Genomic DNA, 26,538 nt, shown 5'->3' with positions numbered 1-26,538 from the left:
TTGTCTGCTGTCTGACCTTGGGAAGCCACTTAACTTTTCCGTGTCTCAGTTATCTCATTTGTAAAGTGGGAATTAAGTCTGTGAGCCCCACGTGGGACAACCTGATTACCTTGTATCTACCCCAGAGCTTAGAACAATGCTTGACACATAGTAAACCCTTAACAAATGCCATAATTATTATTATTATTCCCTTTAGCATGGGGCCTCTGTTGGACACCACATTGATCTCTGTGGTACCCTGATAATAAGGATTAGTCTTTGGTTCAGATGCACTTGAATCTGTGACCTTTGGACATTTGATATTTGCCACCCACCACTCCCACAACACACGTACATATCTTTAAAATACGTATTATAAATGACTTATTAAGTCGTATTGATGTCTGTCTCCCCCTCTAGACTATAAACTCGTTTATGCAGGGAACGTGTCTCCTAATTCTGCTGTATTGTACTCTCCCAAGTGTTGCGTACAGTTCTCTGCACGTAGTAAGCGCTAAATAAATACGGTTGGTTGATTGCCTGATTCTGGGCCTAGCCCTTTTCCTGTGCAAAGACCATTTTGAATCAGCTTTCCAGCCAGCACGGGAATGGGAAAAGAAGAGAGTACATATTTAACTGCAAAATCCTCCCCAAATGTGCTAGACTTGGGTACAGCCTGTTTTCTACTAAACAAAATAAGACTCAGGGCCAGCAAGCGACAAACCGCCAAAGCCAACTTACATAATTAATTCAATCTTGCTGAAGAATATCCAGTAGTATTCATTTTTAATGTAAGTATTTATATGACATGAATTGAAAGGTGAAAGAAAGCAACACAGTCAAACCACAGTCAATCCTTCATACGCGACGCTTGTTTCGACGAGGGCGAACTCCAACGCGAAGTTAAGCGACCTGACTGTCTTATTATGTTTCACGGCCCATCGTCTAGTAATCAGCTCAAGTTACATTTTGCCTTGGTCCTCAAACACTTCTGAGAGTGTGGCTTTGAGACATATTTTCTTTTATCCGAAGCACCAGGTCAATACATCTGATCGATAAGCATTCATTTCCAACTAACAAGGGCAATGGATAGTGGATTCCTTTAAATTCTTTTATAGTGAGGAAGATTCCGATGGGCTGGAAATTAGATCACTAGACGGTGGAATTCGAAAAGGGTTAAAGATGTCTCCGGACAACTTGCAGAGATCTGGATTGTGCTTCCAGCCTAGTCTTTCCATTCTGGGATTTCAAACAAATTAGGATGATATTTGACACAGGAAGATCACCTTCAGTCTCAAATAGGTCCCTGGTATAAATTCTTGATATAGAATAAACAGTGTTTATTGACTCCTCTGACCCTCATAACTGACTCCTTGTGTTGACACGACAACCTCTGGAGGTAACCGATGAATCCCGGCAAAGGGAGAGCCAATTTGCTCAAGGGAAGTTGGGGGGGTTAAACCCCAAAAAGGTTCAAGTCTCAAGTCGAAAACATAAGGTTGCGGAAGGTGATTCCCATCACTACTAAGTAATCGGGAGAAATCTCGAGGCAGATGAAAAGGACTGAGAAATATGTGGGTGTTCTATCTCTTCCCAAGTAAGGACCAACACTTGCAGAGGATTGAAACGATATGTGCTGGAGTGTGAATAGAACTGTCCACATTCCAAAGGTGTTATTTCAACCACTCCTGTGGCTGAATCATCATCATCATCATAGTGATATTTGTGATATTGGTTAAGTGCTTATTATGTACTAAGCATGGCATTAGCACTCTTGGAGAAGCAGAGTGGTTCAGTGGAAAGAGCCCGGGCTTGGGAATCAGAGGTCATGGGTTCGAATTCCAGCTCTGCCATTTGTCAGCTGTGTGACTGTGGGCAAGTCACTTAACTTCTCTGTGCCTCAGTTACCTCATCTGTAAAATGGGGATTAACTGTGAGCCTCACATGGGACAACCTGATTACCCTGTATCTATCCCGGCGCTTAGAACAGTGCTCTGCACATAGTAAGCGCTTAACAAATACCAACATTATTATTATTATTACTTCTCCAAGCCACAGAACCTCACAGATCTTTGATTTTTTTTGTTGTTCTGCTTTTTTATCTTTATATTGTCAGCACTTTGTTTATTCTCCTTGTGCATCTGTGGCCAGTTCCCTCTCGCTCTTTTTATTTCCAGATTGTGAGTTCCCGGGAGAACAAGAACCTTGTCTAATTCCTACCAGTGTGCTGTTTCCCAGCGTTCAGTGATGTGCTCTGCGCACAGTAAGTGCTTAATAAGCACGATTACTATGATTTCTATAACTACTACACTGTTATTAAGACCGTAGTCTATCCAGGCCAGTACTGTATTTCTGACAGTAGCCATTGGATGTATCTTTGTGGGCAGAGAACATGTCTTCCAGCTCTGTTTATACTCTACTGTCCCGAGCGTTTAGTATAGCACTCTGCATACAGTAAGCACTTAATAAATACAATTGATTGACAGATTGATCCTCCAGATTGTAAACTCATTGTATCAGGGAACATGCCTATCAACTTTGAGAAGCAGCGTGGCTCAGTGGAAAGAGCCTGGGCTTCGGAGTCAGAGGTCATGAGTTCGAATCCCAGCTCTGCCACTTGTCAGCTGTGTGACTGTGGGCAAGTCATTTCACTTCTCTGTGCCTCAGTTACCTCATCTGTAAAATGGGGATTAACTGTGAGTCTCACGTGGGACAACCTGATGGCCCTGTATCTCCCCCAGTGCTTAGAACAGTGCTCTGCACATAGTAAGCGCTCTACAAATACCAACATAGAGAAGCAGCGTGGCTGAGTGGAAAGAGCACGGTCTTTGGAGTCAGAGATCATGGGTTCGAATCCCGGCTCTGCCACTTGTCAGCTGTGTGACTGTGGGCAAGTCACTTAACTTCTCCGTGCCTCAGTTACCTCATCTGTAAAATGGGGATTAAGACTGTGAGCCTCACGTGGGACAACCTGATTCCCCTGTGTCTACCCCAGCGCTTAGAACAGTCCTCTGCACATAGTAAGCGCTTAACAAATACCAACATTATTGTTATTACATTATTAACTTTGTTGTTCTGTACTCTCCACCACGCTTAAGACAGTGCTCTGCAGACAGTAAGTGCTCAATATACATCATTATATTGATTGATTGAGGAACTCCATGATGGTGGCTCTCCCTGACTTCCATCTCAATGTTTAGTGATAACAAATACTTAATAAATACTATTGAATGCATGAATGAATGATGTACCACCTAATGTGCCTAAATTTACCCCTCCCCATCCTTAATTTGACCTCAAGATTACACCCATGTCATGGACCACTTTTTACACTCATTTATCCAAACCTCTCTTGAACCTACTAATATTTTCTGCCTGCACAACTTTCTCTGGGAACGCGTTCCATATGTTAACCACCCACTGTGTGAAGTCAGACCACAGTGCTGCACCGACTCTGAGGAATGATTCATAACCATCTCCATGTCTTTTCGGGTATAGGCCTCCAGGGCATTGTCATCAGCCCACGGAAGCTCCTGAATGACTGTCTCAAAGACATTTGAAGAAGTTTAAAGCAATGGATTAAAAAAAAAAATTCCCAGTAGATCAGAAGAATATTCTAACTTCTTCTTCCAGGCCCCTAGAAGCATTCTCAAGTGAGGGTGATGGTATAGAATAAATTGGACAGGATTGGCCTTAACAGACAGCCCTGCATCACTCTGATAGCAATGGGGAAAGACCAGAGAAGGTCCCTTCAATGAGACTGTAAGTAAGGTATTCAAGGCAGGGACCACGCATGCGTTTTGCTTCTTTCGTATGCTTCCAAGTGCCTAGCACCATGATCTGTACACATCAACATGAGAAGCAGAGTGACTCAGTGGATAGAGCACAGTCCTGGGAGTCAGAAGGACCTGGGTTCTAATTCTGGCTCTGCCACCTGTCTACTTTGTGACCTTGGACAAGCCAAACTCTCTGTGCCCCAGTTCCTTCATCTGTCAAATGGGGACTGAGAGTGTGAGCCTTATGTGGGACAGGGATTATGTCCAACCTGATTCGCATGTATCTACCCCAGTACTTATTATAGTGCCTGGTACAAACCAAGCATTTAACAAATACCACAATAAAACAAAACACAACAGGCGCTCAGTTAATAATACTGTTGATGCTGGGGTTGACAACTTCACTGGCCATGCTGTTATTGCCTAGCTTTACTCTAGACTGTAAACTCTTTGTGGGCAGGGAATGTGTCTACCAACTCTTTTACATTGCAGTCTCCCAAGCGCTTAGTACAATGCTCTGCACACAGCAATAAATATGAGCACTAAGCATTTGGGTATTCACACCTCTCTCTCCCCCTTCAAAGCACCTCTGCATTTATACATGTGTACAGGTGCATACACATACTCTACTACTCCTTTCTATATGTGATTTAGTGTTGAGTGGAAGGCAATCTGCTACAAGTCAAAACTCACCTGTGCTGGGCAGCTGTGGCACGGGAGAGAGTAGAGGGCAGAGTTTTCATATTTTTACCAAGAAAACTCTATGGGTCCACTACCAGAATGACTGAAGATGGAGGTGGGGTTTTCTGGGAAAGACGCGTCCATGGCGTCACTATGGGTGGAAACGACTTGAAAAGACAAGACAAGTCTTCTCAAACTTCTAGCTTGTCAAATAGTTGAGGGAAGGGATCATGTCTACTAATTCTATTGAACTGTTCCAAGCATTTAGTGCAGTGCTCTGCGTAAGGTAGGTGCTCATTTAAATATTGTTGATCAAGTGAGTGTGATTGGCTGGTGAGGGGTTCTGAGAGGAACATGGGGCAGTTGGGGAAAAATGGATCAAATCCTCACCACCAGGGCCAATTTGCACAGGATACTCTGGACTTTTAATTTTTTATGGTACTTGTTAAGCACTTACTATGTGTCGAACACTGTTCCAAGCGCTGGGATAGTTACAAGTTAATTAGGTGGTCGGACAGAGTTCCTGTCCCACATGGGGCTCACAGTCTAAGTAGGAGGGAGAAGAGGTGTTTAATCCCCATTTTACAGTTGAGGAAACTAAAACAAAGTTAAGAGATTTGCCCAGCATCCCAACAAGCGATTGGGAGAGCAGAGATTAGAACCCAGGTCCTCTGTCTCCCAGGCCCATGCTCTTCCCTCTAGGCCACACTGCTTCTAATAATAATAATAATAATAATTTTGGTATTTGTCAAGTGCTTACTATGTGCTGGGACTGAATTAAACACTGGGGTGGATACAAGCAGTTTGGGTTGGACACAGTCCCTGTCCCCCATGGGGCTCACAGTCTTGCTTGAGCATTTCACAGATGAGGTAACTGAGGCCCAGAGAAGCAGAATGACTTGCCCAAGATCACACAGCAGACAAGTGGAGGATCACGAATTAGAACCTTGACCTTCTGACTCCTAGGCCCATGCTCTTTCCTCCAGGCCACACTGCTTCTCTGGAGTTTTGAGCCACTCACTCCCAGTTTTTCTCCAGTTACCCCCAAGACCGGAGTCAGGGAGGAGAGGGGAGGAGAAGTGAAGCCTGAACCCCTAACGCTAGAAGTTTCAGGCAAAAATTTGTTAATTCCTTATATAGGAGCTTCCAGAATTCAGGAATGATGATGGTGCCGATTGTTTATCAAGATACAGAAATACAATGTAGAGGGTCCTGTGTTGTTCTTCCTATGAGAAGCAGCCTGGTCTAGTGGGTAGAGTCCAGCCCTGAGAGTCAGAAGGTCGTGGGTTCTAATCCAGGCTCCACCACGTGTCTGCTCTGTGACCTTGGGCAAGTCATTTTATTTATCTGTGCCTCAGTTACCTCATCTGTAAAACGAGGGTTGAGACTGTGAGCCCTATGTGGGACAGGGACTGTGTTCAAACCAATTTGCTTGTATCCACCCCAGCACTTAGTACAGTGTCTGGCACATTGTAAGCATTTAACAAATACCACTGTTATTATTATTTTGAGATTTACTAAGCATTTAATATGTACTGAGTGCTGTGCTAGCCACTGGGTTGATGTGTGAGAATATATATGTATATTAATCTGATTAGCCTACCTATGTATGTAACTGAGTAGGCTAATCAGATTAATACTGTGCAAATATAACAACTATGTAAACATCCATAGAGGTAACGAATAGATTGATATGACTCAGGATGTTGGGAATTAATTGATGAAAGCTTGAGGATGGGGGTGGGAGAGGTGTGGTCTGGCAGATTATTTGGAGGAAAGAGTTCCAGATCAGGGCAACATCATGAGTGAAGGGAGAGAGGAAGGAGAATCAAGAGTGAGGTTCGGTTCAATAGTTAACTGGGGAGAAATTGAGAAAGCGAGTAGGACAGTGGTGGGTAAAGGGAGTTATATGTAAAATGGGTAAAGTTGGTGGAGATAATACTAATACTAATAATAATAATAGCATTTATTAAGTGCTTACTATGTATCAAGCACTGTTCTAAGTGCTGGGCTAGATACAAGGTAATCAGGTTGGACATAGTCCCTGTCCCATGTGGGGCTCACAGTCTTAATCTCCATTTTACAGATGAGGTAACTGAGGCACAGAGAAGTGAAGTGATTTGCCCAAGGTTACACAACAGGCAAGTGACGGAATCAGGATTAGAACTCAGCCCCTTCTGACTCCCAGGCCCGTGCTCTGTCCACTAAGCCAAGCTGCTCCATGTGGCAGGATATTGTATAAATTGGAACAGGGAAAGTCTGGAGGCAAGAACCTGGTGAAAGATATTAATACAGTTATAGAGACTTTGTGACAAGAAAGCGGTCATGGTTTGGGTGGAAAATGGATGGGTAGTTTCGGGAAATGTGTAGGAAAGACTGGCAGGAGGAGGAATGGTGCTTTTTGTTAAGTGCTTACTATGTGCCAGGCACTGTACTAAATACTGGGATCGATACAAGCAATTGGGTTGGACACAGTCCCTGCCCAACATGGGCTACCAGTCTTAATCTGCATTCGACAGATGAGATAACTGAGGCGCAGAGAAGTGAACCCATTATGGTTAGGGACTGTCTCTATTGCTGAATTGTACTTTGCAAGCATTTAGCATAGTGTTCTGCACACAGTAAACACTCAATAAATACAACTGAATGAATAATTGAATGAAGCGCCTGGCCCGAGGTCACACACAAGACAGTGGCGGAGCCGGGATTAGAAACCAAGTCCTTCTGAATCCCAGGCCTGTGGTCTATCCACTAGGCCATGCTGCTTCTCTCTCCTGTTACTTTCTGTTACTCTCTTTCATCCGCTGTTAGTTATGGACTGTTCTTATTAATGATTACAGCAAAAATTGGGTGATTCTTGAAATAATTTCCTTTTAAAGATATTACTGTAGAAAAAAGGATTCAATGTCCAAGGAGCAGGTCAATCAAATGACTGCTTCTCAAATGTAGGTTGGCCACCATATCTGATGGAGAAACATCTCCAAACTCATCTTAATTGAGCCAGTTGTTGGGTAGGGACTGTTTCTATCTGTTGCCAAATTGTACGTTCCAAGCATTTAGTACAGTGCTCTGCCCACAGTAAGCACTCAATAAATACGATTGAATGATTGAATGAAAATCTACATTTCCTTTTGCTAGTGGAAGGTGAGCTAAGAAGAATTTCAGCTAAAGTGCAAGTGTAAACAAACCAGTAGAATGAATTTGGGGCGGGTGGAGGGAATGGAACACAAAGTTCCAGTTCCAGGAAACAAAGAAGTGGTTACTGAGCCAGAGTCAATGGAGACCTAGTTGTGATTTAGGTATTCCAATCGACAGGGAAAAAGACTGCTTACTGCCATTTATGTATACACTAATACCTGCTGTGCTGAAATTAAACATTACATAAAACAGGTATTCTGAAGGGCCCATCAGAAAACAGATTAAAAACAGTAAATCTTACACCCTCGAGACCCAGATTCAAGCTGGCATATGAGATTTCCTATTCCTGACGATAGCAAACTTCCGAGTGGCCAGAGAAGGGACGAACAAAAGAGAAGCAGCACGGCCTGGTGGAGTGAGCGTTGTCCTGAGAGGCAGAGCACCTGGGTTCTGATCCTGGCTCTATCATTTCGCTGTTGTGTGACCTTGGGCAAATCACTTCTCTTTTCTATGTCTTAGTTTCCTCATCTCTTAAATGGGGATTAAACTGTACTCCCCTCCCACTTAGATTGTGAGCCCCTTTTGGGAGACGAGCTGTGTCCAACCAGATTATGTTATAACTAGTCCAGTGCTTGGCACATAATAAACACTTAACAAGTACCAGAAATAAAAAAGCCAAGAAGACGGAGAAGAACCTTGTCCTCCTTTTTTTTTTTTTTTCAAGATGAAGGGAGCTAATGTCTCATTTCAGTTTCCACCTATAATAAGATTATTCCTACTGGAAATAAGTCTTTGAGGTAATGTTAGGGTTTGCTCCCAAGTGCTTAGTACAGTGCTTTGCATGCAATAAGTGCTTAATAATACCACTGATTGATAAAAATCCTCCTTAAGAAAAAACCACTGGAGTAAATAAAGCATGAATCAGTCAATCAATGGCATTTATTGGGTGCTTACTATGTGCAGAGCACTGTGCTCAGCACCTGGGAGAGTACAATACAACAGATTTAACTGACATGTTCCCTTCCTCAGTGACCTTACAGTCTGGAAGTTCTGGTCATCATCTAAAGAGATTCTTCAGATGATTAAGAGGATAGACTCTTCTTTTGGAATCTCTAGAAATCTTTTCGTATAAGGAGACGTCTTTATATGAGACAAGTGGACTTGACTGAACAAATCACATAGAGATGTTTCTACTGGCTAAACCATCTCAACCTATTTACGGATCATTTCACTCAAAAGTGAATGCCAATGTGAGCTTCTATCACATTTTAACAAGACTAAAATATATTAAAAATGCAAACTCAATTTTCAATGGGAACTAGCAAGCACACTGTATGTAATTTGGAATAAATGACTTTTGGGTGCATTGTCAACTTATGGTTTATCTTTGACTTTTATGTTCACTTTCCCTTTTGGGTGCATTTTCATCCAATACTGTACCAGATTTATATATGCAATATAAGCCAGAGAATGATATACAGTATCCAATATTGGTCGTGTTGGTATCATCAATTTACAATAATAAAAAGTTAAAAAGACAGAACGTAATGATAATGGTAAATAAAAAAATCAATGTTTTCCCAACTTTTCATTTTGACTTTTCCTCTGCTACGCACCATCTTACTATTCCATGTACTTGTTCTTGTTTCTACTATTTTTCTTCATGTGACTCTTCCTTCAGGGCACTAGCTCTCTCGACATTTCCTCACATTTTCATAGCTGCAGGTTTTTTTTTAATCTCCTTTACTTTTCCATATGTCATTTCTTTAATTTCCATTTCCAAATTTCCTTCTATTTGTAGTTTCTCTCCCTTTTCCCTCTTCCACATCTTTTACTTTTCCCTCCTTGCTTACTCTTTCCATCTCCTTGTCTTCTTTCTTATTCTTCCCCTGACTTCCTATCATCTTTCTTTTTCTCTTTGCTCCAATTTTTCAACTCCCTCTTTTTCCATCACATCACTTTAAAATTTTTCCATTCCCCTCCCTGTTTCTTTCATCAAACTTTCTTTCACTCCCCCTTTGTTCCTTTTTTTCCTTTCTTTCGCTGCTGGTTTCTCTACTCCTTTTTTTTTTTTTTACCATTTATCCCTTAATGTGTTTCCTGGCATGGGCTGGGCCTGAAAAGCTGTGGGTATAAATTGTTCTCATGTTATTTCATTGAGATAATGTGAGAAAGAGATAAATATGAGGTGATGGGTTGTTTATGAAACCCATTATACATTTGTAACAGATTTAAACAGCAAGCTTAGTACAGAACATGAAATTAGGTTGATTAAACTCAGATCCTTCCAGATGGTCAAGAGATATTAAACTATGGAATTCCAAACCTCATAGAAATAACTGGCAAAACCTTCTCAAAATATCTAAGAATAATATGAGTTTCTATAAATAGTTTTTTTTTCCTACAGGAAAAGGATCTGGAATGCTGTCTTTCAGGTCTTTGCCGGATTGCGAGATGGAGTGGGATGATGGTGTAAGATTCCTACTCAATAGTTTTGGTGTGCCTGTGACTGTTTGCACCTTTCCCAAGAATGGAGATAACGATGCTCCTTATGCTGTTACTGATAATAATAATAAAAATGGTATTTGTTGAGTGCTTACTATATGCCAAGCACTATTCTAAGCACTGGGGTAGCTACAAGGCAATCAGGTTATCCCATGTAGGGCTCACAGTCTTAATCCCCATTTTACAGATGAGGTAACTGAGGCACAGAGAAGTTAAGTGGCTTGCGTAAAGTCACGCCGCTGAGAAGTGGCAGAGTCGGGATTCAAACCCACCATCTCTGACTCCCAAGCCCAGACTCTTTCCACTAAGCCACACTACTTCTCCAAATAGTCCTATTTGGGTGCCTTAAATTTTCTTAAGAGGCCAATGAGTTGCCCCCAAACTCCACGAGGACTGTGAGACAGTCTTAATGATTTCACATTTGAGGAGAAAACTGTGGGTCTGAATCTAGGAGACTTGGATCGGGTGCCATGATGAGGAGGGACTAATAGGGAGTCAGTGGCATGGCACGGCATGGCTGTACCAGCAGATGGAACAGTAGCTATAAATATCCACATCCCTAAATCATAGGGATTTAGGATCATTCCAAGCACAGCCCTGCACCTCCCAATTATAATAATTATGGTATTTGTTAAGCTCTCACTGTGCCCCAAGCACTGTTCTAAGTACTGGGGTAGATACAAGGCAATCAGGTTATCCCACGTGGGACTCACAGTCTTAATCCCCATTTTACAGATGAGGTAAATGAGGCACAGAGAAGTTAAGTGACTTGCACAAAGTCACACAGCTGACAATTGGTGGAGCTAGGATTAGAACCCACGACCTTTGACTTCCAAGCCCATGCTCTTTCCACTAAACCACGCTGCTTCTGAATTAAGGGAGGTGAGGTAAAGGAAGGGCTGCAGACATCCCTAGACCTTCCTTCAAGATTGGAGTCAGAGCTGGTGCTTGAGAAACTTGCTTGTTCTCTCCCTGCCAAGTTAAGTGGATTTATACTAATATCTGCCTCCCCCTCTAGACTACAAACTCCTTTTGGGCAGGGAAGGTGTCTATCTAATCCACTGCACTGTACTCTCCCAAGTGCTTAGTATAGTGTTCTGCTCATGGTAAGTGCTCAATAAGTATCACTGAAGATGATAATAATGTTGGTATTTGTTAAGCGCTTACTATGTGCTGAGCACTGTTCTAAGCACTGGGGTAGACACAGGGGAATCAGGTTGTCCCACGTGGGGCTCACAGTCTTAATCCCCATTTTACAGATGAGGTAACTGAGGCACCGAGAAGTTAAGTGACTTGCCCAAAGTCACACAGCTGACAAGTGGCCGATCCGGGATTCGAACCCATGACCTCTGACTCCAAAGCCCGTGCTCTTTCCACTGAGCCACGATGATGTTGATGATGATGGAAGGTATGGAGATTCCCACTTGCTACTGGAGAGGGGAAGATCTTCCTAGAAAGCCCAGGATGATCAAGAGCCAAGGTTAATGATTCCATCTCTGAAGCGAGAAATTTTTTGTCAGGGTCGAAATTAGGAAGAATATTAGATAATAATAATTGTGGAATCCATTAGGCATATACTATGTGCTAAGCACTATACTAAGCAACGGAGGAGATACATTGTAACCCAAACAGCCATAAGTCCTGTCCCACTGTCTAAGGGGAAGGGAGAACAGGTATTTCATTCCTATTTTAAAGATAAGGAAACCGAGAACACAGAGAAGGTAAGTATCTTACCCAAGGTCACATAGCACATACATAGAGGAGGTGGGACTAGAACCCATGTTTCTCAACTCCCAGTCCTTTCACTATGTGGATTAAACCTAAAGATTTAAAACCATTTTTTCTTTCCTTTAATCCATGCTTCTTAACAGGAACATAGAGAGGATTTTAAAATGTGACTCCAGAAGAGAAAGTCCTCTGCACTTCAAAGCCATGGGGATCTTTCAATTGCTACTTGAATCCAATTGAAATCGACTAATCATTCATAATGATTGATTGCTTACAGTGTGCAGACCACTGTATTAGGAGATTGGGCGAATACAATATAGTGGAGGAGGCAGATACATTCCCTGCCCACAACAAAGGTACAGTCTAGAGAAGGAGATAGACACTCAAATAAATGAATAAATTATGGATATGTACCTAAGTGCTGTGGGGCTGAGGGTAGGGTGTATAAAAGGTATTAATCTAAGTGTATGGATGATGCAGAAGGGAGTGTGAGTAGAGGAAGTGAGAGCTTAGTCAGGGAAGGGCTCTTGGAGGAGATAATGTTGGTATTTGTTAAGCACTTACTATGTGCAGAGCACTGTTCTAAGTGGTGGGGGAGATACAGGGTAACCAGGTTGTCCCACGTGAGGCTCACAGTCTTAATCCCCATTTTACAGATGAGCTAACTGAGGCACAGAGAAGTTAAGTGACTTGCCCACAGTCACACAGCTGACAAGTGGCAGAGCCAGGAGTCGAACCTATGACCTCTGACTCCTAAGCTCAGGCTCTTTCCACTGAGCCACGCTGCTTCCCCAGATATGATTTAAATAAAGCTTTGAATGTGGGGAGAGTAATTGTCTGTGGGATTTGAAGGGGGAGGGAGTTCCGGGTCAGATATGATATAGATGAGATCGAGGTAAAGTGAGTAGGTTGACAATAGAGGAGTGAACTATGCAGGCTGGTTGGTAGTAAGAAATCGGAGAAGGTAGTAGGGGGCAAGGTGATTAATTGCTTTAAAGTCAAAAGTAAGGAGTTTCTGCCTGATGCAGAGGTGGATGGGCAAATACTGGAGGTTCTTGAGGAGTGAGAAAATATGGATTCAGTGATTTTGTAGAAAAATGATCCAGCTTGAAGACTGAAAAATACAGAGAGAAAGGAGTCTGGGAAGTCAGCAAGGAGGCTAATGCAGTGATCAAGGCAAAAGAGGATAAATGCTTGAATGGATGTGGTAGTATTTTGGATGGAGAGGATAGGGTGGATTGTAGAGATGCTGGGAAAATAGAACTGACAGGATTCGGTGACAGATTATGTGGGTTAAATGAAAGAGATGATTTGATGATGGTGTCGAGGTTATAAGCTTTTGAGACAGAGAAGATGGTGGTGATCTTTACAGTGATGGAAAAATGATGAGGAGGGCAGGGTTTGGGTGGGAAGATGAAGATTCTGTTTCGAACATATTAATTTTTAGATGTCAATGTTATATCCAAGTAGAGATATCCTGAAGGCAGGAGGAAATATGAGACTGCAGAGAAGGAGAAAAATCAGGGCAGGAGATATAGAGTTGGTAATCATCCGCAAAGAGATGGTAATTGGAGCTGTGGAAGTGATTGAGTTCTGCAAGGGGGTGGGTGTAAATGGAGAATAGAAGTGGACCCAGAATTGAGCCTTGAAGGACTCCCACAGTTTGGGGGTGAGAGGCAGAAGAGAAGTTTGCAAAAAAGAATGAGCTGTCAGAGAGATAGGAGAGCCAGGAGAGGACAATGTCAAGTTTGGATAATGTTTCCAAGAGAAGGTGGTAGTCAACAGTGTTGAAGGCAGCAGAGAGGTCATGGAGGATTTGGATAAAGGCCACTGGATTTGACAAGACGGAGAACACTGGTGACCTGTGAGTGGGTAGATTTTGCAGAGTGAAGAGGACAGAAGCCAGATTCAAGAGGATCACGTAAAGAATTAGAGGATGGGAAGCAGAGACAACGGACTTAGTCAACTCACTCAAGTAGTTTGCAGAGTGGTTGGAAGGAAGATGGGATGATAACTGGAGGAAGTTGTGGGGTCAAAGGAGGTTTTTTTTTAGGATGCAGATACATGGGCATGTTTGAAAACAATGGTAGAAAGCCATTGGACAGTGAACAGTTGAAGATGGCAGTCACGGAGGGAAGAAGGAAGGGACCAAGTGTTTTGATAAGGTGCCCAGAGATGGGGTTAGAGGTGCAGATGGGGTGGGGGTAGGGTTAATTTTGAGAGGAAGCGGAAGATCTCTTGAGATACTGCTGGGAAAGATAGGAGAGTCAAAGAAGAGGCAGGAGGAGGGAAGGCTGAAGAGGAGCAGGGAGAGTTTAGGGAGACCCCTCCTGAGGGTTTTAATTTTCTCTGGCATCCATCTTTCCTAACTGCCCTCCCCTCTCGCTTCCCCTGACTCTGAACGGGTCCTCCAGCTAAGATCAATCATATTTATTGAGCTCTTACTGGATGCAGAACACCGTACTAAGCACTTGACAGAGAACAATGCGGCAATAAACAGACATATTCCCTGCTCACGACGAACATACAGTCTAGAGGGGGAGACAGATATAAACGATTTGATTTTTATTGTATGATTTTCTTAATTAGCCATTAATTATATTAATTCATCATACTTAATATAATTGTATGAAGTAGCTCTCCTAATTCAGTGCCAGTCCATACTCCATTCTCCTAACCTCGAAACTCTGCTCTGCCTCTTCACCAAGTTGCACTCTTTCCCTTCTTCACAATCTTATCCACCAATGGTCTTTACTGAACACTTATTTGGGGCAGAACACTATACTAAGTGCTTGAGAAAGTACAATACAGTAGAGTTGGTAGACGTGATCCCTTCCCACAAGGACTTTCTTGCCATCTTATGCCGTCGAGTTGTTTCCGACCCATAGCGACTACGGTCACATCTCTCTCAGAATGCCCCCCTCTCCACCTGCAATCGTTCTGGTAGTGGATCCATACAGTTTTCTTGGTAAAAATACGGAAGTGGTTTACCATTGCCCCCTTCCACGCAGCAAACTCGACCGGAACGGGTGAGTTTTGACTTGTAGCAGACTGCATTCCACTGGTTAGCCACTGGCCAAGCCAGGAATGGAATGGGCAGGCCTCTGCTTGACTCTCCCTCCCATAGCCGAGACTGGTAGAGGACTGGAAACTCTCCAGGAGCGACCCTGAGAGGGGACAAGGACTTTACAGTCAACTAAAATTCACCTCTTCCAGAAAGCCTTTCCAAAATGACTGCACTCTGGCTCTAATTCTTTTAGTAAGCAGCCAACATATGTGTGGGTGTGGGGATATATCTCTACAGTGTTTAGGTTACTGCCTTAATGTTTGTATCCTCATTTTATTTATTTCCTTGTTTCTGTACTTCACATTTTATGCGGCTTCATTTCTGTTTGTGTATTTTTGTTGGTTCTGTCCTCTGCTCTCTCTTCTAAGCTCCTCAAGCACAGGGATTGGGTTTCATTCTTTTTTTCTCTTCAATGCCTAGTGAAAGACTCTCAATCTAGTGGGAGTTGGGTTAATTTTGTTGATGATTTTTCTTTCTTCTTAAATCACTAATCCCTTTCCTCACTCTGAACTCCTTTTTTGCTATGGAAAAAGAAACCCGGATGAACTCATATGTGTTGTTTATTTATTCGAGCAACTTTTAAGACTACATATGAGGGAAATAGCCAATTAATCACTGTCATGAGGTTTTGTCGGGAACCATACGTTCAAGCTAGGAATCTGGAAACTTGGGTTCTTTCCTAGGTTTTATCTCACTCTGTGAACCCTGCATTAGCTGCAACATGAACATGCAATAATCACACCAGAATATCTCCTTACCTGCTTTAGAAGTGAATAGGGTAACTCATAATGTTAAAAATAATAACAACATTAGCTATAATAGTAGTTAAGGCCTTACCATGTACCAAACCCCAGATTAAGCACTGAGGTGGATACAATACAATCAGAGCAGACAGAGTTCCTGCCCCATAAGGGATTCATAGTCTAAGGGGGAAGAATAATTATTTAATCCCCATTTTACAGATGACAAAAATAAGGCACAAGGAAATTAAATGGCTTAAATGTTCGATCTTCCTTTTGGGACATGTGGTCAGTAATGTGGCAGAATGATGAGACGTAGATCACGATTGGCTCTGAGGGGTGATGGTAGTTGAGAAAAAGCAAAAAAAATAGACGTGCGAGATGGACCAGGGTGCTTCTGGAAAACACTTCAAGCAGGTTGGATGGGGCGGAACACTGCTGGGTTGGATGCCAGAGAAGCCACATGGCATAGTGGATAGAGCACAGGGCTGGGAGTCAGAAGGTCATGGGTTCTAATCCTGTTTTGTCACTTGTCTGCTGTGTGACCATGGGTAAGTCACTTCACTTCTCTGGGCCTCAGTTACCTAATGGGGATTTACATTGTGAGACAGGACCTATGCCCAATGCAATTTGCTTCTATCCATCCCAGCGCTTAGTCAATGGAGCTGTGGACGGCACCAAGGAAAAGAGAGGTGGGACTTCTGGGAAGCTGAGCCAGAAGGAAACCAGGCTGACCAAGAAGGTGTGTGTTGTTTCCTCTGAAACTGAAGAGTGTGTGGATGAACCTGGAGCTGACCCCTGTGGCAGGGGGACCCCAACCTGGACCACTGAAACTGGACCACTTTAGACCATGAACCCCATGTGGTGGCCCTGTAGCCTGGCACATAGTAAGTGCTTAAAAAATACCATAATAATAACTATTATTATTATTATGCTAGTCTCAGCTCAGCTCTGTATAACCTAAGACAAATGACTTACACTTTTGTTGCCTCATCTTCCACAACTGAAGACAAAGCCTGTCCCTTTCTCCCTCAGACAGAATGAAAAAGACTACGACTGAAGATTTATTTTATTTGCTATTTAATGGCATTTGTTAAGTGTTTACTATGTGCCAGGCAATGTGCTTAGAACAGTTCTAAGCACTGAGGTAGATGCAAGATAATCAGACTGAACACAGTCCATGTTCCACATGGGGTTCATGGTTTTAATCCCCATTTTACAGAAGGGGTAACCTCGGCACAGAGATGTGAAGTAAGTTGGCCAAGGACACACAGCAGACAAGTGGCAAAGCCAGGATTAGAACCCAGGTTTTAATTTGATTTGAACATGGTTTGAACAGGAAGGCTCTCCTGATGACTGTACCTTGCTCTGATACCTGAAACATAGGGCACAAGCATTCCAAGTGACAGAGTTCTTTGGTGATTCATGATATCTTACCAATCAATCAATCCTATTTATTAAGCACTTACTGTGTGCCAAGCACTGTCCTGAGCACTTGGGAGAGTACAATATAACAGAGTTGGAATACATTCAATCAGTCAATTGTATTTATGAGTGCATTTATGAGTGCTTACTGTGTGCAATGGGCTGTATGAAGCACTTAGGAGAGTGCAATATAACAATATAAAGAAACATTCCCTGCCCACAGTGAGCTTAAAGTTTAAAGGGAGAAGTGGACATTAAAACAGATAATTAATAATTTATGTATGTGCTGTGAGAATATATATATATATATATATATATATATATATATATTCATTCATTCATTCAATAGTATTTATTGAGCACTTACTATGTGCAGAGCACTGTACTAAGCGCTTGGGATGAACAAGTCGGCAACAGATAGAGACGGTCCCTGCCGTTTGACGGGCTTACAGTCTAATCGGGGGAGACGGACAGACGAGAACAATGGCACTAAACAGCGTCAAGGGGAAGAACATCTCGTAAAAACAATGGCAATTGAATAGAATCAAGGTGATGTACAATTCATTAACAAAATAAATAGGGTAACGAAAATATATACAGTTGAGCGGACAAGTACAATGCTGTGGGGATGGGAAGGGAGAGGTGGAGGAGCAGAGGGAAAAGGGGAAAATGAGGCTTTAGCTGCGGAGAGGTAAAGGGGGGATGGCAGAGGGAGTAGAGGGGGACGAGGAGCTCAGTCTGGGAACGCCTCTTGGAGGAGGTGATTTTTAAGTAGGGTTTTGAAGAGGGAAAGAGAATCGGTTTGGCGGAGGTGAGGAGGGAGGGCGTTCCGGGACCGCGGGAGGACGTGACCCAGGGGTCGACGGCGGGATAGGCGAGACCGGGGGACGGTGAGGAGGTGGGCGGCAGAGGAGCGGAGCGTGCGGGGTGGGCGGTAGAAAGAGAGAAGGGAGGAGAGGTAGGAAGGGGCAAGGTGATGGAGAGCCTTGAAGCCTAGAGTGAGGAGTTTTTGTTTGGAGCGGAGGTCGATAGGCAACCACTGGAGTTGTTTAAGAAGGGGAGTGACATGCCCAGATCTTTTCTGCAGGAAGATGAGCTGGGCAGCGGAGTGAAGAATAGACCGGAGTGGGGCGAGAGAGGAGGAAGGGAGGTCAGAGAGAAGGCTGACACAGTAGTCTAGCCGGGATATAACGAGAGCCCGTAATAGTAAGGTAGCCGTTTGGGTGGAGAGGAAAGGGCGGATCTTGGCGATATTGTAGAGGTGAAACCGGCAGGTCTCGGTAACGGATAGTATGTGTGGGGTGAACGAGAGGGACGAGTCAAGGATGACACCGAGATTGCGGGCCTGCGGGACGGGAAGGATGGTCGTGCCATCCACGGTGATAGAGAAGTCTGGGAGAGGACCGGGTTTGGGAGGGAAGATGAGGAGCTCAGTCACATATATATGATATATATGATGTGGGCATGAGAGTGGAGTGAATAAAGGGTACCAACCCAAGTTCAAGGACAATGTCAAAGGGTGAGGGAGTAGGGGAAATGAGGGCTTTGTCGAGAAAAACCTCTTGGAGGAGATGAGGCATTAATAATGCTTTAAGAGTAGGGAGGGTGATCATCTGTCAGATATGAAGCAGGAGAGAATTCTAGGATAGGCTCAAGTCATTCACTGACCATTTCTGCATCAAACAGTGGGTGTGCATGGATAGTGTGCATATGTCCATACACATATAGAGAGAAATAATAGATATAGAATTGCCCTTCAGATTTGAAGGTGATTATCTGCAGAGCAAGCTTTTATTTGTATGTACAGATGTAGGTGATACAATCCCTACCACGTGATGTGCGGAAAGATTGCTCTGTCCTGCAGTATTGCATTTGTTCCCCACTATGCCTGGTGCTGTTTTCTAATCTTCCTCTTGAAGTCCTCCTGTTCCTAAAACCACTGATCTAACACAGTTACCCCATTTCCGAGAAATGCATCTCACGCTGACCTATCGTCCGTAGCATTTCCTAAATGCCCACTTTTACGCTATGGCGATTGAGGTTTGATTGTGTTATTTATATTAATGTCTGTATCCCCCTCTAGACTGTAAGCTCATCATGGGCAGGAAACATGAGGCCAATTCTGTTGTATCATACACTCCCATATGCTTCATACAGTGCTCTTCACATAGTAAATACTCAATAAAGACCACTGATTGATTGATTATACTGCAGCAAGGATCATTTTCCTGAAGCATCACTCAGTCTTCTTGTTTTCCCTCCTCAAAACCCTCCAGCAGCTTCCTGTATCTTTTTGCATCTCTAAGAATAAGGCCCTCTGTTACCTGATCCCATCTTACCTATCTGCTATTTTCATCTGTTTTTCTCCAACTTAACTCAGCTTCCCCAACTACCCCATAACAGTGAGCTTTTCCTCCACCATCCATGTAATGCAGGGACTGGGGCTGATCTGATTACCTTAGCACAGAGTTTTGAACATAGTAAGTGCTTGACAAATACCAAAATTAAAATGAGAATAATGGTGCTGGCCCCAGGACTAATTCTGTGACTAAGAATGCCAGTATAGACTCTGGGCTTGAATGGTAGTGCATGGTTACATGAAAAGCAGCAAGGTGTAGTGGATAGAGTACGGGCTTGGGAGTCAAAAGGTCATGGGTTTGAATCCTGGCTCCACCATTTGTCTGCTGTGTGATCTTGGGCAAGTCACTTTACTTCTCTATGCCTCAGTTAGTTCATCTGTAAAATGGGGATCGAGACTGTGAGCCCCACATGGGACAGGAACTGTGTCCAACTCAATTTGCTTGCATCAACCCCAGTGCTTAGGACAGTGTCAACACATAGTGCTTCACAAATGCCATAATTATTAAATATCATCCAGGTTGGCACAATGTCTTTCTAAGGCACAGTATTGGCCCAAATCTGACATTTTGTTGTCTTACGCTGTCGAGTTGTGCATGACCCATGATGACGCCATGGACACCTCTCTCAGAATGCCCTCTCTTCCAACTGCAATTATTCTGATAGTGGATCCATAGGGTTTTCTTGGTAAAAATATGGAAGTGGTTTACCATTGCCCCTTTCCACGCAGTAAACCTGAGTCTCCATTTTTGACTCTCATACCACTGCTGCCCACAAAGGTGAGTTTTGACTTGTAGCAGATTGCCTTCCACTCGCTAGCCACTGACCAAGCCAGGAATGGAATGGATCTGCCTCTGCCTGACTCTCCCTCTCATAGTCAAGACTTGTAGAATACTGGAAACTCTCCAGGTTCGACCCAGAGAGGCCAATCTGGCATTTGCCTTCAGTATATTCAGATCTGAAATTAGATAAAAAGTCCCCTCAGATAATACACTAGCCCTGTAAAGATCCAGCCACAATAGGTGAAAGTGCTCAGAGGTCTTTAAAAGAAACTTTTTCCACAAAATACAAAGGGCTATTACCTATATTTAGGGGGATTCAGAAGACCTGGGCTCTCTTCCCCGCACTGTCACTTGCCTGCCAGGTAATAATAATAATGATAGTAGTAATTATGGAATTTGTTAAGCACTTACTATGTGCCAGGCATTGTACTAAGCGCTGAAGTGGATACAAGCAAATCGGACTGGGCACAGTCCCTGTCCTAGAATTAGAGAAGCAGCATGGCTTAGTGGAAAGAGCATGGGCTTGGGAGTCAGAGGACATGGGTTCTAATCCCAGTTCCACCACTTTCCAGCTGTGAGATTTTGGACAAATCACTTAGTTTCTCTGTGCTTCAGTTACCTCATCTGTAAAATGGAAATTAATAATAGTAATAATGTTGGTATTTGTTAAGTGCTTACTATGTGCAGAGCACTGTTCTAAGCACTGGGGGAGATACAGGGTAACCAGGTTGTCCCACGTGAGGCTCACAGTCTTAATCCCCATTTTACAGATGAGGTAACTGAGGCACAGAGAAGTTAAGTGACTTGCTCACAGTCACACAGCTGACAAGTGGCAGATCCGGGATTTGAACCCATGATCTCTGACTCCCAAGCCCAGGCTCATTACACTGAGCCACGCTGCTTCCCATGAGCCCCACATGGGACAACCTATCTTGTACCTCCCTTAGTGCTTAGAACAGTGCTCAGCACATAGTAAGCACTTAACAAATGCCATGATTATTATTATCATTATTAACCCTTGATCTTCTGACTCCCAGGCCCATGCTCTATCCACTACGCCATGCCGCTTCTCTGGCATCCTACCCAGTGGTCTCCCTCCTCAACCAACCTGCTTGAAGTGTTTTCCAAAGGCACCCTTATCCAACTCGCACATCTATTTCTTTTAGTTTATCTCAACCATCTTCACCCCTCAGGTCCAATAACGATCTATGTCTCAACATTCTGCCATATTACTGACCACACGTCCCAAAAGGAAGATCAAACAGTGACTTTGATAGTGAATGAGGAGAACTAGAGTGACAGGATGAGAGAAAGAAAGAGAGAGAGAGAGAGAGAGAGAGAAAGAGACCTTATCCCTAAAATATAGAGGATTATAGCTATAAGCCCTTCTCAGGATCGCACCTGGAGAGCTTCCAGTACTCTACCAGTCTAGGCTAAGTGAGGGAGAGTCAAGCAGAGGCCTACCCAATCCAATTTCAGGTTGGGCAGTGGTTAGCGAATGTAAGGCCATTTGCTACAAGTCAAAACTCATCTGTGCTGGGCAGCAGTGGCACGGGAAAGAGTCGAGGGTAGAGTTTACTGTGCAGAATAATGGCATTTGTTAACCTCTTACTATGTGCCGAGCACTGTTCTAAGCACTAGGGGAGATAAAAGATAGTCAGGTTGTCCCATGTGGGGCTCACGGGAAGCAGCGTGGCTCAGTGTAAAGAGCCTGGGCTTGGGAGTCAGAGATCATGGGTTCAAATCCTGGATCTGCCACTTGTCAGCTGTGTGACTGTGGGCAAGTCACTTCACTTCTCTGTGCCTCAGTTATCTCATCTGTAAAATGGGGATTAAGACTGTGAGCCTCACGTGGGACAACCTGATTACCTTGCATCTCCCCCAGCATTTAGAAGAGTGCTCTGCACACAGTAAGCCCTTAAATACCAATATTATTAGTATTATTCATCCCCATTTTACCCCCTCTGTATTTGTGCAGAAGCAGCGTGGCTCACTGGAAAGAGCCCGGGCTTGGGAGTCAGAGGTCATGGGCTCGAATCCCGGCTCTGCCACTTGTCAGCTGTGTAACTGTGGGCAAGTCACTTAACTTCTCTGTGCCTGGGGATTAAGACTGTGAGCCTCACGTGGGACAACCTGATTACCCTGTATCTACCCCAGATCTTAGAACAGTGCTCTGCACATACTAAGTGCTTAACAAATACCAACATCATTATTATTATTATTATTTTGACCAAGAAAAGTCTATGGATACACTACCAGAATGATTGCAGATGGAGGTGGAGCGTTCTGGGAGACATCTGTCCATGGAGTCGCTATGGGTCAGAAATGACTCGACAGCATAAGACAAGAGAAGAATAGCTATAAGGTGGGAAGGTAGAGTTTGCAGAGTAGGAACCCTAAATTTATCGTGGACATAAAGTACTCAAAAGAGTCAAAAGCTTAATAAAAACCGGGGGGAAAATATAGAACATTGCCCTTATCCATAACACTGGGAAATATAAATGAAATAGTTAATTTACATAACTGCATAATGTGTCTAGATATAACAGATTATTTGCATAACTGCATAATGCCACTAATCATGGAAAAAAAGACCTAAATATTTCTGGAATGTGAACCATACAGAATTATATAAGCTCTGCATATTAACCAATAATCACAGCCGTCTATCCTTTGTATGCCTTTCCCAGGGCAGAAAAACAAACCCGCTGAGGAATTAAATGAACCACCCCACATCAGCGAATGTAAAGCAGAGAAGTCTCTGCGAGATACAAAATATAGAGCTTTAGCGGGGCGTTCTGAAACTCGGATTCTTTACTGAATCATGAGAGATTGATGGGAACTCGCACTCATTGGGGTTCCAGAGTAAGGCCTTCGGAAATTAATTTCAGGTCTGATAATGAGGAGAAACTGGATCGGTCTGTCTTCGTTATCATCCACCTAACCCTTCTTGTTAACAAAGAATGCTCAGACACCAGCTGCTCCTTTCCCGAACCCCAAAAGTCAGCGCAGTTTAGTGAGCTTTAATAACCATTTTCATAACAAGTGGGCTGCTCTCCATTATATACTTACCATTGTGCAAAAGTTCTTTAGCATGTTCTACTCCACAGTGTTCATTATTTTTTTTTTAATGTATCTCAGTCTAATTTCAGATCCTGATCTCCCAGTACAAACTAGAGCAACACATATATAATTATTCTCATAAATAACTCAGCACCTTATATTTCAAACAAGTTTCCCCACAAGGCACAAGTGCCCTATATTAAATTCTTTTAAGTGTAAGTTGATTAAGGTAAAAATTAGTTGTTATTACCTTATGGACATTTTAGTTTTACCCGCATTTCAAAGCCGTTTCTATCAGAAGTAGATTTCTTGCCGCCCACAGGTATATAATCATCGGGAAAATTAATAATCATGTTCAGCATGACTATAAATCATTGTGGTTTAGGCAATTAATTTCTGTAGAAAAATGAAAGATCTATAAGTGTTATTATTGTGCAAACTACATGTTGTGAGAACACAGATCCAACTCAGTCAAAATTGCAAATGCAAAGGTTGCTACTTTCAGAGTGTGATAATATAGGGTCATCAGGGGCAGGGAAGCTATTTTGCATAAATAATGCCGGCAATTTTTAGCAGTTTGTGACTGTCGCATTGATTGCAGTATTCCAAATCTCAGAGCCGTTGCTTGCCAATAAAGACTGTGTCTCTTACTGCTTCGGACTCTCCCAAACGCTAAAGACGGTACTCTTGGAGAAGCAGCATGGCTCCGTGGAAAGAGCCCGGGCTTGGGAGTCAGCGGTCATGGGTTCTAATCCCGGCTCCACCACTTGTCCGTTGTGTGTCCTTGGGCAAGCCACTTAACTTCTCTGCGCCTCGGTTACCTCATCTGTAAAATGAGGATTAAGACTGAGCCCCAGGTGGGACAACCTGATAACCTGGTATCCCCCGCAGTGCTTATAACAGTGCTTTGCATGTAATAAGCACTTAACAAATACCATTATTATTACTCTTTTAACAGTAGGCCTACAATAGACACTAGACTGATCTGTAGTGTTTTAGTAATAGTAGTAATGACATTAATTACGTGCTTACTCTTCCAAGGGCTTAGTTAAGTACTCTGCACAAAGTGAGTGCTCAATCAATACCATTGATTGGTTGATTACAGAACACTGTACTAAGCACTGGTCAGCTGTGTGACCCGGGAGAAGAAGCAAGGTCTAAGGAGTCAGAGGCCCTGGCTCCTAATCCCAGCTCTGCCACTTGTCTGCTGGGTGACCTTGGGTCAATCACTTAACTTTTCTTAGTTTCCCCCTCTGTAAAACAATCACCTTGCCCCTCCTACCTTACCTCACAACTCACACCTCACAACTCTTCTACTACAACCCAGCCGGCACACTTTGTTCCTCACTGTACCTCCATCCAGTCTATCTCACCATTGACCCCTGGGCCACATCCTCCCTCTGGCCTGGAACGCCCTCTCTCTCCTCAAATCTGAAAGAAAATTACTCTCCCTACCTTTGAAACCTTTTTGAAGGCACATCTCCTCCAAGAATCCTTCCCTAAACCCTCTGTTTCCTCTTCTCCCACTCCCCAAGGTATTTCTGTACATATCTGTAATTTATTTATTTAGATTGCTGTCTGTCTCCCCCTCTAAATTGTGAGCTTACTGTGGCCAGGGACTGTGTCAGTTTATCGTTATATTGTATTCTCCCAAGCACCTAGTACAGTAATCTGTGCACAGTAAGTGTTCAATAAATAAGATTGAATGAATGAATCCATGGATGAAGGAAGCAACAGTGATGAGCGGAGAGGAGGAGATCTGGTGAGGTTTTGGCTTCCCTTTTCTCTCATATGCAGGAATATTTTTCCTCTGATTCTCTGACTCTTCCTGACCCCAGTAAACTTCTGGGGTCCTGCTCTCTCGCTCCTCCTGCCATCCAACTAATCCTACTTATTTACAACATTCCTTATACATCTCGTCTCTTCCTGGGTCCTGTCATGCCTAAGGCAAGATGCTGGTAGCTTTAATCAATGGCATGGGAAGCCAGGTGATCAGACTGCTTCTCTGGGGTATCTTCCATTTAACATCAGCAATATCGAAATAAAGGTAACGAGTGCATCGATGGATACGATGTGACTCAACCCCCGTAAGGTAGAGACCGTAAAGAGGGTCAAAATGATCCATTACTACTAATAATAACAACAACAATAATAATGACAGTGCTTTTTGTTAAGCCCTTACTATGCTCCAACGCTGTGCTGAGCACTGGTATTTGTAGACTACAATCAGATCAGACATAGTCCTGTTCTCTTATCAAGATCAGACTCTAGTGGGCCCATGTGCAAGAAATTCTCTCCCTGGTATGTGAATAAATGCACTCTTTCTTTGTCTGAAAATATATTTAGGCTGATCATCTACCCAAACCCTTCTATTATAAGAAGACATACATTAGGATTACATAAATCCACAAGAATCAGGAGCTATGCAGGGGGATGGGTGAGGAGAAGGGGTCTGGCTGTGACACAGTCCCAGAAACATTCTATCTGCTGAGCAATGCATTAAAAGCCAGAATGCTAAAAAATATTGAGACATGCATTCTGGGTGACATAAGGTTACAATGGAAACCTTTGCCTTTTGGTGGCCTTAATCAGCAACCTCGGTGTGGCAGAGGCTGACAACCGCCTTTTAAGACTGGCTAGAGCAAGAAACATCTGCTGAGTCAACCGTGGGAGCTGAGAAAGAATTTCCTCGGATGCTGAGGGAACATTTGGACATTCATGTTCAAGGCAGCTCAGGTGATGCTAACTAAAATTTGACCAGCCTATATACGCAAGCGTCTCCTCAAGTCCCTCCTCTTCCTTCTTCCTCATTCCAAAGGGATCCAAGGGGATATTCTCTGAAGAAGGAAAGTTGAAGTGGAAATGTTTTCACTCTGAGGACCTTGGTAATGTTTCCAAACCAAAATCAAAAGTGCTTAGCTCTACCGAGCCCTTTTATTAATAATAGAAATAACAACAACGGTATTTGTTAAGTGCTTGCTATGTGCCAGGCACTGTTCTAAATCTTGGGGTGGATACAAGCAAATCAGGTTGGACACGTTCCCTATCCCACATGGGGTTCACAGTTTTAATCTCCATTTCACAGACAAGGTAACTGAGGCACAAGGAAATGAAATGACTTGTCCAAGGTCATGCAGTAGAAAAAAGCTTACAGTCTAGAGGGAAATACTCACGTGCTCCCATACAGGGAGTCGAACCCAGGCCATCTGGGTGAAAACCAGGAATCCTAACCACTAAACAATATGGGAGCAGTATTTATTGAGGGCTTACTGTATGCAGGGGACTGTACTAGGTGC

At 43.3% G+C, this 26,538-nt stretch overlaps 2 non-coding genes across 2 annotated transcripts; both read right to left on the bottom strand.

Moving 5' to 3' along the window:
• Nucleotides 1-14,846: 14,846 nt before the first annotated feature.
• Nucleotides 14,847-14,984, bottom strand: LOC114811892. The gene has a single exon (XR_003759588.1). It is a non-coding gene; the product is annotated as a small nucleolar RNA SNORA7 (small nucleolar RNA).
• Nucleotides 14,985-20,186: 5,202 nt separating this feature from the next.
• On the bottom strand, nt 20,187-20,324 carry LOC114811603. Its single transcript, XR_003759299.1, has one exon. It is a non-coding gene; the product is annotated as a small nucleolar RNA SNORA7 (small nucleolar RNA).
• Between the last annotated feature and the right edge of the window lie 6,214 nt (nt 20,325-26,538).

Source organism: Ornithorhynchus anatinus, chromosome 4, assembly GCF_004115215.2.
Source record: "Ornithorhynchus anatinus isolate Pmale09 chromosome 4, mOrnAna1.pri.v4, whole genome shotgun sequence".
Lineage (NCBI taxonomy): Eukaryota > Metazoa > Chordata > Mammalia > Monotremata > Ornithorhynchidae > Ornithorhynchus > Ornithorhynchus anatinus.
The sequence above is the reverse complement of the archived record's forward strand: the minus strand, read 5'-3'. Positions and strand labels throughout refer to the sequence as shown.